The sequence below is a fragment of the Mytilus californianus genome, unplaced genomic scaffold, assembly GCF_021869535.1.
Source record: "Mytilus californianus isolate M0D057914Y unplaced genomic scaffold, xbMytCali1.0.p SCAF_11, whole genome shotgun sequence".
Lineage (NCBI taxonomy): Eukaryota > Metazoa > Mollusca > Bivalvia > Mytilida > Mytilidae > Mytilus > Mytilus californianus.
The window spans coordinates 2,852,211-2,868,081 of record NW_026262593.1 but is presented as its reverse complement, the minus strand read 5'-3'; positions in this window follow the sequence as shown (position 1 = coordinate 2,868,081).

Here is a 15,871-nt window from a genome sequence, read left to right as displayed (position 1 = left end):
TTGCCAAATTTTTTTTTTTTTTTTTTTATTATCATTTATTTCAATCAAAGATATATAGCAAATGGCCTATCATTCAATAACCCAGATTTAGACGTATACTTAATATTATCCTTACAGAATATTTTGATGTTGCAGAAATATCTTTGAACATTCCAATTAGGTCCATTCGCGTCTTTTAAAAGATTGTTTGGAAAAGATAGGCGAAAGATATCAAAGGGATATTCAAACTCATAAGTCGAAAAAAAACTGGCAATGCCATGGCAAAACAACATAAAACGACCAAACGACAGTACACAGAACACAACATACAAAACTAATGACTGAGCAACACGAGCCCCACCAAAAACTGAGGTGATCTCTAGATCTGGTTCTCCGGAAGGGTATTCAGATCCTGCTTCACATATGTACTTGATTAGACTTGATATATGGTATAGACACATGCGTATCTTTGAAGGGTATATATTGCATTGTAGATGTCTTAATGCCTGTACAAAGTCAGGAATATGACAGTTGTTTTCCATTCGTTAACATGTTTAAGCTTTTGATTTTCCATTTGAAAAGGGACTTTCCGTATTGAATTTTCCTTGGAGTTCGGTCGGTATTTTTATTATTTTATTTTGATTATTTGTTTCAGTTTGGTTAAAGTATATATAAAGTATAACATGTTTTATTTGTGTTTATTCATACTTTATTATGGTACAAATGTGTGTTTATTCATTCTTTATTATGGTACAGATGGGGGATGCAGCATTCTTTCATTATATTTTACTAAAATATTTTACCTGTACATTTGCGCAATATTCCTTCTGTTTGGTTTGTAGATAGCATATTTCATTCATTGGTGACCAACTAGCTGGGCATTCAACTAAAATATTAAAGTTAATTTGTAAATGTATGCCAATTTACAGTTAATGCTTCGATACCTATAAATAATTTATGGTTAGTTTCCCTGAATTTATTGTACTAATGGGCCTTTACATTTTCCTTAAAACAATACAGCATCACAGCTTCGAGTGTATAATCTGCATCTATAACAGTATAACGGTTTATTCATAAAAATGACCCGTTTTTTTTCATATAGTTCTCCAAGTATTCAAAAATTTATTCATTGTTGGCTTCAACTTCGTGGTTTTATTATTCCTGATGACAGTAAATCCAGCAAACGTGTATCGGACGCAGTATTTGTATTAAATGTTACTTTCATGTTTTTGCCTTGGAACGATACTGCTGATGCTGGACTGCTAGTCCCCGATGGTATCATCTTCTTAGAATACAGTGCATCAATAATGACATTATGTATTACATACCGTTCTTAGATAATCTATCGATAAGATAACCGGAGGGGGATTAAGCTATTCGATTGCGGTCCCTGTTGTTTCAACTAACTCCTCAAGTATTGAAGTACTTATAAATTCTTGGCTATCAAATGATGGGTTTCAGTAATTCAGTAATGCACTTTCATTTGCCTACATATAAATGCCTTAGAGATAATTCAAAACGGCGATTTGAATAGCTTTGTAAAAAAAAATAAGGTATTATTTAAAACATGTTTAAATTTCTTTTGAATTTAAATAAATGTGGATTTTGAGATACAAAATAATTTATTTTGGTTAAAGATTTATTTCGATTCAAGGTTTTAAAACCCTATATCTTTTTTGGCAAAATTGCCGTTAACAGTAATATGTAGCACTGAAAAATATTTTGAATTAATACAAATATGTAAAAGTAATTTTCTTATTTTGACCATAGCTAAGATATATGAAATATAAACATTACTCATCCGTGTAAACCTTATCATGGTATAAGTATTTAAACAAAAGATAGATTATGATTGTAACAGCGAATGGTTACATTTTTTGGATTATGAGGGGGGATGGAGAGGGTTATAGGAACATAGGAATGAGAGGGCGAGAAGCGAGAGTCATGGGGAATCGGGAGAAGAGGGAGAGTAAAAATGGAGATATTCAGGGGAAAAATTGATAGATTTTCGTCTTGAAATTAGGGAGGGAGCGGGAGTATGGGGACGGAAATAGGAGAAAGGGGAGGGAGATTGGACTTAGGATAGGGAAAGGAGAATCAAAGACCTCCTTGTACATCCCTTCGAATATACTAATGTCACAGTGCAATTGACTCAAACACATTTCAAAACACATAAATTAACTTGTTCTTTTCTAAAATACTTGGTAAAAAATTTAATTTTCCTAATATCTTAAAAAATGTCATAATGATCTTAATTCTTTTTTACCGTAAAGATGTTTAATTCCTTTATCTATATTCATGACTTTCTAATAATTATTTTGATCCCGCTCTTCAATATATAGACCAGCCGAGCGATATTAGTATCAAGTAATATATACGCTGATATTTTACTGTGACTTGACTGTTAGTGTTGCTCTCCACCTATTGCAATTTATTCAAAATTCTGACCAAATTGCAATTTGTTTTATAAAACCAAACTGTTCAACTGGTCAGAATTTTGAACAAACTGCTGTAGAAAACCACAGTCAAGTTGTGAAAGTGCAAGGTGATAAAATAAAGCATACTTAAAATCCCATAAGACTTTAATTCCACTCCAATGTTATTATAAAAATCAGTCTAACAGTTTGTATAGAAATTTTATTGTTATTGTCATGCTAAAGGTGATGGGTAGTAATTTTGAATTGATATAAAAATGTCCAAACTAAGCTTTCATACAATTTTTCTTTCGAAAAGTCTTCTATATTCATAAGAATCAGACATCATTTGAATTAAAATATTTTATATTCAGTAAAATATGTGTGAAATTACAATACGTTTTTAGTAAGTTTCCATGGGAGATAATCAATTTTTCTTTTGAAAAGTCTTCTTTATTCAAAAGAATAATGTTTTAGGTTATCTCCCATGGAAACTTATTAACATTTTATCATTTTAATCAACTGGACCATAATCCTTCCTTATGAAAGTACGCATCATCGAGATAATATATCACCATAACAATAGCTATATACTAAGTACTCCTTTCCGAAAAGATAGAGAAAATTTCTGGATAAGGGAACTAGATACTGCAATGCCATATGGTTGTAATGATAACATCAAAGGAGTAGGAAATTTTTCAAGTTCAGCCTGCAGTGATGTAAATGTAATGAGCTTATCTAATACTACCTTAAGACCCCAGCGTAGTCATTGGCAAAACCATTACCATCGGCCCAATGTAAAAAAGGTCATTCAAATCTAGATTGTCCTCTAGAAGCTTTGATGACATTCTTTCACATCTTCATCATCCGCCAGGGTTAGATTACATTAGAACTATTCTTTTTTCATTGCATGTTAATTTTCTTAAAATATTTGAGAGATAATGCACTTGACAAGGGATGCACAAATACAGACTGGTCAGTATAATTTGTGATGTAGCTCTTTTCTGTCTTTTTAAACCAGTAAGATCGGAATCTTTACATGACGAAAAGAGGAAATCTTTTCCAGTTCAGTTTACTGCTAAAGGAATTGATGCTATAAACATCAGCAACGTTCTTCATCACAAAGAGGTAACATCTAGAATTCCACTTTATTTTCAAAATAAGTCTGTTCCTATTGTATCCTACAGTTAATTCAAAATCATTGCACCTCAAGTATTAAACAATAAATAACGGCAACAGTAGTATACCGCTGTTCGAAATTCATAAATCGATTGAGGAAAAACAAATCCGGGTTACAAACTAAAACTGAGGGAAACACATTAAATATAAGAGGTGAACTACGACACAACAGAAACACAACATTAAAATGTAACACACACAGAAACGAACTATAATATAACAATGGCCATTTTCCTGACTTGGTACAGGACATTTTAAGAAAAAAATGGTGGGTTGAACCTGGTTTTGTGCTAGCCAAACCTCCCGCTTTTATGGCAATGTTAAATATAACTTTAAAATGACAACATTACATGACATGACTACAATACAAACAAATGGGAGAACATATAGGACAGGGAAACATACGCTGATATAAGCAAGCATTGCAGGACATTGATTTAGAAGAGTACATAATAAAAAAAACTCTGACATGTGACTGTACCCACTCACCTTATATTTACATTCCCTCTGGCCATGTTATTACTGGGGATCTAAACATAATTCAACATGAACATCTCCGAAAGGTGATATCTCATGTTCAGAGAACACCAACACCATAACTTCAAAATAATTATGGATTCCATTGAGGACTACGCCTTAGTAGAAGAAGTTGAACTGGACACTTTGTCTGAATGGGTCAAAACGTCCAATTTATAAGTTGAAATACTGTGTGAATGATCGACCAAAGTCCGTTTACAGAGACAAAGAAGCTGTGAAATGCCTATCATCTCTTCACGATGAATATGTTCTTGTTCCTGCGGACGAAGATTCAAATAATATTGTCGTTGTGTGTAAATCGTACAACTACAAGTGTCTAGTAAAAGAATGAGGATTAAATGACCACTCAGGTAACCTAACATACATATCATTTGACCAGGATTAGTTTTTCGCGAATCATAAGTCCTTCATAACTTCAATGAACATTACATTGAACAGCAAATCTGAGGACTTGCCTTGTTTGTTTTGGATACCTAATCTTCACAAAATTCCGTACAAACAACGATACATTGCCGGTTCATCAGCATGTTCTACAAAGGAATTGTCCATTAGATTGACAAAAATTCTATCAGTGAAAGAGAGTCTTCATAAATACTGTGAAACTGTTTAATCGCGTAGTGGTATTAACCAAATGTAGATTCTAAATAACTCTAAAGAACTTCTTGATAATCTTAAATCTCTATCTTTCTCTGAAATCAATTAACCCTGTTTACCACCATTCCTCATGTGAAATTGAAAAATCGTCTAAAGGAAATAATCCACAATGCTTTTCAATATAAAAATTGAAGCAAACGCTATTTTTTTTTTTTTTTTTGCTTTGCAATACTTTACGGCATATTTTGTTAATAGTTATCAAAAATGTAAAACATCCTACATAGAGGAACAAGTGATCAGTATGCTGGAGTTTCTTCTTGACAACATATTTGTTGAAATTGATTGTAGACAAACAGAAAGTCCCATATCAAATGGCAAAATAAATGATTAAACACATCAAACGAATGGAAAACAACTGTCATATTCCTGACTTGGTACAGGCATTTCCTTGAGTAGGAAATGGTGGGTTAATCTTGATTTTATAGCTAACCGAACCTCTCACTTGTATAACAGTCGCATAGAATTCCATTATATTCACAACAATATGTGAACAAAACAACAGACATAATAGGAAAAAATGTCAAAAATAGGGGTGCAGCAGTCATAATCTTAATTACTATAAAAACAAACAAATATGTCAACAAAAAAAATCAAAATGGCATATAGACAAAGCACATAAGCAAACATGACCAAACTGAATAAACTGCTCTTTCACGATGGAATGAAATATTGAACGATTTTTGTTATCTGTAATTATGATGTGGATACTGTCGATGACGAAAATGGTTTCTTTTTCCTGTCGTTGTCGAAGGATTCGTGAAATATCATGTAAAATTCATAGTATGCCCTTTTTTTTCTTTTTTTTTTTTTTGCATTTTGTATTTTTTCGTTTTGTTTTTGTATTTTTAGATTTTGTTTATCAAAATGAACAATTATACATGCAAGTTACTGATAAGAGAATATGATTACAGAAGTAAATTTTTAAGCAAGGGTTTAAAAAATAAGAAGGATTCTTACTATATGCACCTTTCATTTAAGTCATTGTACAAGTAAATAAATAGAATAAATGAATGTAATGGTGTATCAAATCGCACAATATCAAAAGTTGTAATAGAATGACATTTGGTTATCTCAACTTTTTATATCAATAATTATATTACATGTATGTCTCATAAGAAGCCAATCTTTTGATTGGATGACAACAATTAAGAAGGATTCCAAAATCAGATGTCATTTTCCAAAATATGCAACATTTATGACAGCAAAGAATTTTCTTGACAACGTCACTATTTTTTAGGTCCTTTTTGGTCATAAAGCTCTTCAACTATTTAGGCTAATATATATTCTTGGTTTTCAAATATTCGACTTTGAGCGTCATAATCTTAATCACTATAAAAACAAACAAATATGTCAATAAAGAAAATCAAAATGGCATATAGACAAAGCACAGAAGCAAACATGAATGCCGAGAATACAAAAAATGACCATAGCACAATAACACACTGGCAGGATGTATACTAAAGTACCGAGCCACGCCAAAAGGATATTACCAAAAATTGACTAAACAGTGTTAAGGTTAATAATTTAAAAAGACAAATAAAAGAACACTATAACACGCAATTAAGATGATAAACAACATCAGTACCTAGAATCTATACTTCAAGACCATCATGTATTATTTGTAAAGTTGATACGGAATATTTTTCAACAAGGTCTTGGTATCTTCTGATGAACTCTTTTAGAAAAAGGACGAGACGTTCTTTGACATAACCCTGGTTTGTCAAAAGTAAAATAACATTAAATTCTCCCTCGCCCTGCTCGTCCGAATTTAAAGTATTTCTACTCTAAATTCAATAGGCTATAAACAAAACAAACACAGAAATAGGATTAGTTGCTCGCAGTAACATATTATTTTCTCTTGCGATACAATATTTTATTTAACTTTATAGTACATATTTCTTTGATTCAAGCAACATATATAAATACATGTAATAAACATAGCAGCCCCTGTATATATACTAATGTTACTAACTTCGATTCGACGTAACTGCGAGCACCTTCGATACTAACACATTTAAATGCCAAACCTTATGTAGTACCATAAACCCCAAACGTAGAAACCGCCAAAAACTTTTCTCGTGCCTTGTGCACCTAACATCAAACTTTATAAATAGTACGTACTGTTGCAGAACTAGTTTCAAAACTAGTTACACTAGTTCCCACCTATATATAATTACTACAAATAGCAAACGGGGAAAAACCCAATTTCAAACGAAATGAAATATATAAAATACCGATCTCCAAGGAAAATTCAAAAAGGAAAGTCCTTTATGAAATGGCAAAATCAAAAGCTCAAACACATCAAACGAATGGAAAACAACTGTCATATTCATGACCTGGTACAGGCATTTCCTTATGTAGAAAATGGTGGATTAAACCTGGTTTTATAGCTAGCTAAACCTCTCACTTGTATGACAGACGCATAGAATTCCATTATATTGACAATAATATGTGAGAAAAACAAACAGACATAATAGATAAAAACGTCAAAAATTGGGATACAGCAGTCAACATTGTCATAAAATCTTAATCACTATAAAAACAAATAACTGTTTCAACAAAGAAACACAAAATGGCATATAGTCAAAGTACATAAGCAAAAAAAAAAGATAAGAACTCAAAATTGACCAAAGCACACTAACACAATGGCGGGATGTATAAGTACCAATCCACGTCATAAGTATATAATCAAATATGAATAAACAGTAAAGGTTAAAAATATACAGGGACAAAAAAGGGGAACTTTAACACGTAATTAAGATGATAAACAACGTCAGTACCTAGAATCTATACTTCATCACCATCGTGTATTATTTGTGAAGTTGATACGGAATATTTATCAACAAGGTCTTGGTATTTTTCAATGAACTTTTTTAGAAACAAGACGAGACGTTCTTTGACATAACCTTGGCTCATCAACTTTCTGCTCAGACACTGGTGACGTTTTATAATTATAATTTATAAATAAAGATCGTTTCGCTTGTCATAGAATCTGGTATTGAGATGACTACTTATGTCAAATTTGAGGTATAAGTGAGGTTTGTTTCTTTAATTTTTAGTTCTGGAGGATATATCAATGGAACTCAATCAGAAAAATTTGGATTGTTAATGGAAAGAACATCATCAATATATCTGAATGTGAAATTAAATGATCGGGCTTCTTTGATTTTCTTGTTCTTGACAAGTGCCTGATCGAACTCCGACTCATATGAAAATAAGAAAAGACACATTTTTAACCTTTACAGTTAAGTCCATTTTAGGTAATATACTTTAGGCGTATCTCGGTACTTATTCATCCCGCCATTGTGTTATTGTGCTTTGGCCAATTTTGTACTCTTTTCTTTCAATTTTGCTAATGTACTTTGTCTATAGTGTGTCCATATGCCAATTTGTTTTTCTTGTTGAAATAATTATTTGTTTTATGGTGATTATAAGTATATAACAATGTTGACTGCTGTACTCCAATTTTTGCCTATTATTTCTGTTTGTTTTGTTCACACATTCTTTTCGTAGTAATTGAATTTTATGCGACTTTCATACAAGTGAGAGGTTTAGCTAGCTATAAAATCAGGTTTAATCCACTATTTTCTACATAAGGAAATGCCTGTACCAAGTCAGGAATATGACAGTTGTTGTCCATTCGTTTAATGTTTTTGAGCTTTTGATTTTGCCATTTTATAAAGGATTTTCTGTTTTGAACTTCCCCTGGAGTTCGGTATTTTTTTTATTTTACTTTTTAGTATGATGAGGTGTGTTTTCATATGACCCATCGTATAACAAGATATAAGAAGGCAGTTTAATTTTTTTCTGTATTTTTTTTTTAAGGTTTATGGTTTAATCTAAAAGCTGTCAAATATTGCTGGCATTTGAATCTTTATCATATGGTTAAAACAATATTCAGCTATTTCATATATTTCAATAAAACAATTATGATGTTTAGCGCTATGTGTTGCAGTTGTAGGAATTTTGATATATTGTTGCACTTTTGATATTTTTTATAATATTATGCATCGAAGGACATCTCTAACAAAAGAAAAGTTAATCAATATTCGAACGATGAGCAATTATGTTGATAGAAACTGAACGTTCACATATAGAGCTGTTATACTGTCAATTCAAGCTAAGATTCGAAAACAATCTGTTCACCTAAATACAAAGCCTGATTTGTATACGGGAGACATAACACTTAACTACTCTACGAATTCATATAGTGAGATATGTGATCAATCTAATGACGAGATTGCAACCTTTAAGATATGGTGTTAAAATAATTATTGAAAACTAACAAATCCAAATCTATGTTAGTTGGATCAAATAGAAATCTCCAAAGCTTACAAGAAACATTAAAGGTAGAATAGACACAGGGAAAATCACTAACGTAAATTTTGTGAAATTCCTCAAACGGTCCATTGGATGTTGATATTTTAGTTTTAGATACATGATTTTTTATTAGTTGTAATAGGCTTTGTTGTCGGAAACTTCGAGAACTTTCAGATCAGTACTTTGTGTCTTTTTGTTGTTAGGAATGTATAAATACCCTGCCACGTCCGGTCTGTGTTTTGTTAGATGTTCTTCTGCTTTGTATTGATCTGATGAGTAAAGCCCTTTTCAAGTAAATTTGATAGTTTGTGCTTATGTTGTGCTGTAACACCACTGTAAGTGGGAGTTGAGCCCTCACAAACATGTTTAACCCCGCCACATTCTGTATATGCCTATCCTAAGTCAGGAGCCTGTAGTTCAGTGGTTGTCATTGGTTCATGTCTGTCATATTTGTTTTCGTAAATTGTTTTGTTATAAATTAGGCTGTTGAATTGAATTGTTTCATATTTTTCATGTCGGGGCCTTTTATAGCTGACTATGCGGTATGTGTTTTTCTCATTGTTGAAGGCCGTATGGTTGCCTATAATTGATTACACCCACTTCATTTGAACTTTGGTGGATAGTTGTCCTATTGTCAATCATACCACATCTTCTGATTTTTATATCATACTTGAAAGTCATGTGAAACTCACGTGAATTGCGCGTGAAATCACATGAATTTAAAAACAAAGTCATTTAAGTAACATCTTAATTTTTAAATCTTATTAAAATCTTGAAAAATACCATTTTTTTTGGGGGGTAACGTTCACTGAAATTCATGTAAGTTTCACATATAAGCTCGTTGGGGGTGAATTCACGTGAAAATATTCACGTGATTCATGTGAAATTCACGTGAGCAAAATTTGAGTGTGTTATGGAATTCTTTTACGAAATGTGAACACTGAAAAATTACTTGGCATGTTAATCGATGATTGTCTTTCATAGAATCAATAGATATACATGTATTTCCTTTATCACCATCTTATGGTGATTATATATTTCAACTTGTTCGATTCGCTCGTGTATGTAACAACGTATTTGATCTGAACGAAAGAAATCTCTGTATTACTGAAAAATTATTACTACAAACTAGTCAAAACATTTTCAAAATTTTATCATCGGTACGAGGACATCATTCGTAGATATAAATCAACATGCAGACATCTTATACGTTCAGGTATTTCACATCCAATCTTTTATAATAATATTCTATACAAAGCACAAAAATGTCGTCATTAACCTCAAAAGTTAGCCAAACCTTTAAACAAACTTATTCAGAAGGGATACAGTTACGATACTGTTGTCAGATTATTAAAGATGACATATTTTGGAATTATTATTGATTCACTCATAGGGTTTTTGCATTGGAAATAAACACATTTTTTCTAAAACCAGTTGTTAGCATGATACGGGTTATGTTCTTCTCATATATTTTATGATACTAAACCCCTAACGGGAGGGATTGTGCTTGATTTTCATATGATGTAGATATAATCTTTCAATCAGTTAAATTTAGGTCTGGAGCTGGCATGTCAGTAACTGCTTGTAGTTCTTAGTTAATTTAAGAAACTAAAAGACAAATTGAAAGAGTTGGTATATCTTTGTTTCATTAAAAAGAATGGCGAACGTAGATACAAGTATCTTGTCTTGGGGAGGGATATATCCTACTTTGTAAAGAATCACTCTGATTCAAACAAAAAATTCTCTGAAACTGACATTATCAAGATGCTTAATTTCTTGATTGACAACATATTTGTTACTTTTGGAGGACGTGTTTTTCAACAGACTGTCGGAATTCCAATGGGAACCAATTGTGCCCCTATTCTTGCCGACTTGTTTCTTTATTATTATGAGGCTGACTTCATACAGGAACTTCTTAGGAAGAAAGATAAGAAGTTAGCAATATCCTTTAACTCTACGTTCCGCTATAAAGATGATGTTCTCTCACTAAATGATACAAAATTTGGTGACTATGTTGAACGAATCTATCCCATCGAACTAGAGATAAAGGATACTACAGATACAGTTAAGTCTGCCTCATATCTTGACTTTCATCTAGAAATTGACAATGAGGGTCGGTTGAAAACAAAACTTTACGACAAAAGAGATGATTTCAGCTTCCCAATTGTGAACTTTCCATTTCTATGTAGCAACATTCCAGCAGCGCCTGCATACGGAGTATATATTTCCCAATTGATACGATATTCCCGGGCTTGTGTTTCCTATCATGATTTCCTTGATAGAGGATTGCTGCTCACAAGGAAGCTATTAAACCAAGAGTTCCAAATGGTGAAGTTGAAATCATCCCTTCGTAAATTTTAAGGACGCCATCACGAGATGGTTGACTGTTAATGGAATAACCGTTTCACAGATGATATCGGATATGTTCCTTATGTCGTAACTTCAATACCCTTTCCTTTTCACGAATGTGACTTACCGAATTAGACTATTTACCGGATTTGTAATAACATAAGCAATACGACGGTTGCCACATGTGGAGCAGGATCTGCTTACCCTTCCGGAGCACCTGAGATCACCCCCAGTTTTTGGTGGGGTTCGTGTTGCTTAGTCCTTAGTTTTCTATGTTGTGTCATCTGTACTATTATTGTCTGTTTGTCTTTTTATTTTTTGCCATGGCGTTGTCAGTTTGTTTTTGATCTATGAGTTTGACTGTCCCTCTGGTATCTTTCGTCCCTCTTTTATGAATTATTGTCATTTTGCCTTTTTTCTTCTGTTACCTTTCTGACATCAGACTCGGACTTCTACTCGGACTTCTTTTTAACTGAGTTTTACTGTCCGTATTGATGTGCGTTTGTTAATTCTACATTGAATAGAGGTATAGGGGGACGGGTTTTCTTCCACCCCCTCCGAATTTTAGTCGTGTATGTTGTTTTTTTTTTGGTTTTTTTTTTTTATTTTACTTCATTTATATGTTTCGGAGTTTAGTGTGACGTCCATTTTCACTGAACTAGTACACATCTTTGTTTAGGAGCCAGCTGAAGCCCGTTTCCAGGTGCGAGATTTTCTAACTGACCCATTGGTGGCCTTGGGCTGTTTTTCTGCTTTTTAGTCGGGTTGTTGTCTCTTTGACACATTCCCCATTTCGATTCTCAATTTTATTTACTGTAACTGTATCTATTGTTTTATTTTCAAAATCGATTGTAGCATTATATTCCACAAAAAGTGTTATGTTTATTTTATAATGGATTTGTACTTTCTCTATTTCATTATTGCTGTATAATATGCACAGAAACAATTGATTCAAATATAAAAATAGGCTTAAATTACCAAAAGGGTAGCCAAAATATTTTTCTGAATAAAGAATGAGATAAATGATAAAACAAACTATATTAAAACAATTAGGATGGTTAACTTTGTCAAACAAGACTCATATATCACAAAGAAGTATAGTATAAGGGTGTAAATAGTATTGCGCCTGATTATCTGTGTCAAATATTTGAGAATAACCAAATCCACGATTTTTTTTATAAGAAAGACATTTCAATATTCCAGTACTGCAGACGACGAGTGGGATTTTGACAACCTTGAATACCCATTAGGACCTTGCACGGTCGGTTCTCAGTACTGCAGAAATGAATAAAGATAGAACAGTTCAAACAAAGGTATTATAATTTCTTGTTTTTAAAACAAAATAGCTTATAATAAGATTTACAAAACGCATATAAGACCAATGACATAATTATTACATAAATTCATCTATGCGTTAAAAGTCCATATATTTGTCTTGTACATCATTAAGAAAACATGTTTATGATACATAAAACTTAATCTATATGTTTTTTCCATTTGCTTGCATATATTTATGTATAAATGTATATGTATTTATCATATTAATTATTGAGTTATTCAGAGGACTTCGGGGGAGATTAGTATTCTACTAAGTGATGTTATCCTCTTTAAATAAAGTAATGTTTTTATTATTATCCAATTTGAAAATGTCTTTGGTGTGAAACATATTCAGGAGAAATGAGCGCTAAACCTTTGAATCGACTTCTATATAGAAATTTTTATCAAAACGGTATTTGTCATTCTGAATTTTGAAAAAGGACATCGCTTATTTACATTTTAATTTTTTAATGTATGATTGCTAAAAAGTATTTCTATATTTATATTCAAACATCCCATTTAAACGATTTCTGTTAAATTAGTTGAGTATCAGAATATATGCCTTCTATATACTGAACCTACCGTACCGTGGGTATATCTATTGTATAAATTCCCATTAACAAGTATTTAAATATTCAAAAGTGTAATATTTCACAAAAACGTGCGACAGTTCACAAGATAATTAATAACATGAACATTAAGAGACAATTTATAATTATTGCATTCATTTTCTCAATCTTATATTTAAGTATTAAAATACATACCACCTTTTCAAGCAATTTTCAATAGATATCAACCGATTTTAACCATCAAAGTATGAAGCATAACTGCATCTGTAGCATGTTTTATTGCATCAAAGTTTTAGGTTCGATTTTTGTAAGCATAAAATTAAATATCCATAAATGAGTTATTCATGGACAGGACATCATGTATCAAGTGGAACGTGAAATTAAAAGATAATGCTATTTACAACAGTGAAGTCCGACACGTGTGAAAAGATATATAAACAAGGGGCTCCTAAGAGCATGAATCGGTCCCCTTAAAAAAATGGAATTGAGGCAAAAACTCGAAAACTAGTCAACAACCGCCCTTTACGGTCATTAAATCATACACGGAGTCATTCAATGGATCTGGTCATATCGGAATTTTTGTAGCTCTTGTATCCCTGATCATTTGTGTTGTTTCAGTATATATCTACCTAGTATAGTTTTCGAGTTTAAAGTCAAAAATTCAAACTTTAGGTAAAACATCGTCATTTAAGGACAATAACCAATATAAGGGGTTTTTCAATGGTTTCGGTCTTCATAGCATGCTTGTAGATATTGTAATGCTCATATTTTTTTTATTTACAGTTGCTACATTTATAATATAGTTTTCATTATAACTGGCAAACATTCGTCATTTAAAGGCATTTAATTGTTTCGGTCAGCAATTTTTGTAGATCTTGTATAGCTAATAATTTTTGCTGTTTACTAATAAATTTCTATTTATATATTATACTTTCCTAGATAATGGGCAAACACTTAAACATAGGTCAAACATCATCATTTAAGGGCAATAACTCATACAAAGAGTCACATTGGAAGTAGTAAATGGGTTAATCTTGATATTCAGAGAATTTTTACCATATCAGATTTTCTGTATCGATTATGGTTGTCAAGGTATTAGAAAATGAATGCATTTTACCATTATGAGCTATTTTTATTTATAGCATTCATGTAAGATACAAAGATTATACCGTTTATACTAGATACCCTAGAGATCATTCAGTTAAAAAGGTTTGTAAAATTTGACGGCGACGACGTGATGGCAACAGTTCACGAGGCCTTTTTGTGCCAGGTGAGCTAAACGATGGACGGTTGATGGAAATAAAGCTTTCGCCCGTTATACAGGTCAAACAGACCTTATTTTATTCCAACCATACTTTGTGTTAATTAGACTTTCCCTGTTATAACTAATTTTAAAAATACTCCTGGTTGATAAGTCGATATATCATACTCGCGTTTCGTCTATATCAGTCTCATCAATGGCGCCCGAATCAAAACAGTTTTACAAAAACTTACATTCAAACGGCAAAATGAAACATTTAATTCAAATATACGTGTCCTATCAAATACTTGTTGAACACTTTAAAAGTGTGGAATAATAATAAATCAAGTGCAAAGCAATCATGTTAAATGTATCATTTTCGTTTTATGCATTTGTAAGTGTACACACGAGAAGTTCGTACTGAACATATAGTTCAATATTCATAACTTATACATTTTTTTATGGCAAATTCAATGATTAATTGATATCATTCCATTCCGAAACTATATAATTCCTGATACCAAAATTTCAATGGACTAATATGATGCTTATAAGAACAATGTATAGGTATCATACTTGCTTACCACTCATTGCTGACGTGTTTGTTTTCTACTACCAAAGTATAAGTAAATACACTTAAATACAAAACGAAGTAAAAGTGTTCCGAACTAAACACAAGTTATGTCCTAACTCATGTCTAATAAAAATTAGACATAAATACATATCATTTTGTCCCATGTAAGAGTTGTCTGATTGGCACTCTTTCTTCATCTTTTTTATTACTACCTGTAACGTCTATGTTATGGCAAATATTGTATTTATGTTGTATTATAGATCAAACTTATTCGTTCAGTATATCTTTACTTGTTTTTGTTTAAATGTCTTTTTGATCAAGTTAAGCCATATCAATACATATTTTATAGTGTGCCTTTTTATGTTGTAGTGCCATTTCAAGACATATTTTATAGTGTACCTGTTTATGTTGTAATGTTACACTACTGTCTCGGGTTAGGGTGAATGTTGGCGCCTGTTAAAACGTTTAAACCCGCTGCATTTTTATGCACCTGTCCTAAGTCAGGAGCCTGTTGTTCGGTAGACTGTTGGTTTTCCTGTTTCAATTGTTTTACACTAGTCATTTTGTGGCCATTTATAAGTTACTGTTCGGTGTGAGCCAAGGCTCCGTGTTGAAGGCCGTACTTTGGCCTATAATTGTTAACTTTCTATACATTTTGTGACATTGATGGAGAGTTGTCTCATTGGCACTCATACCACATCTTCTTATTTATATCTACTCCCTTTTTGTTAGAGTCTTT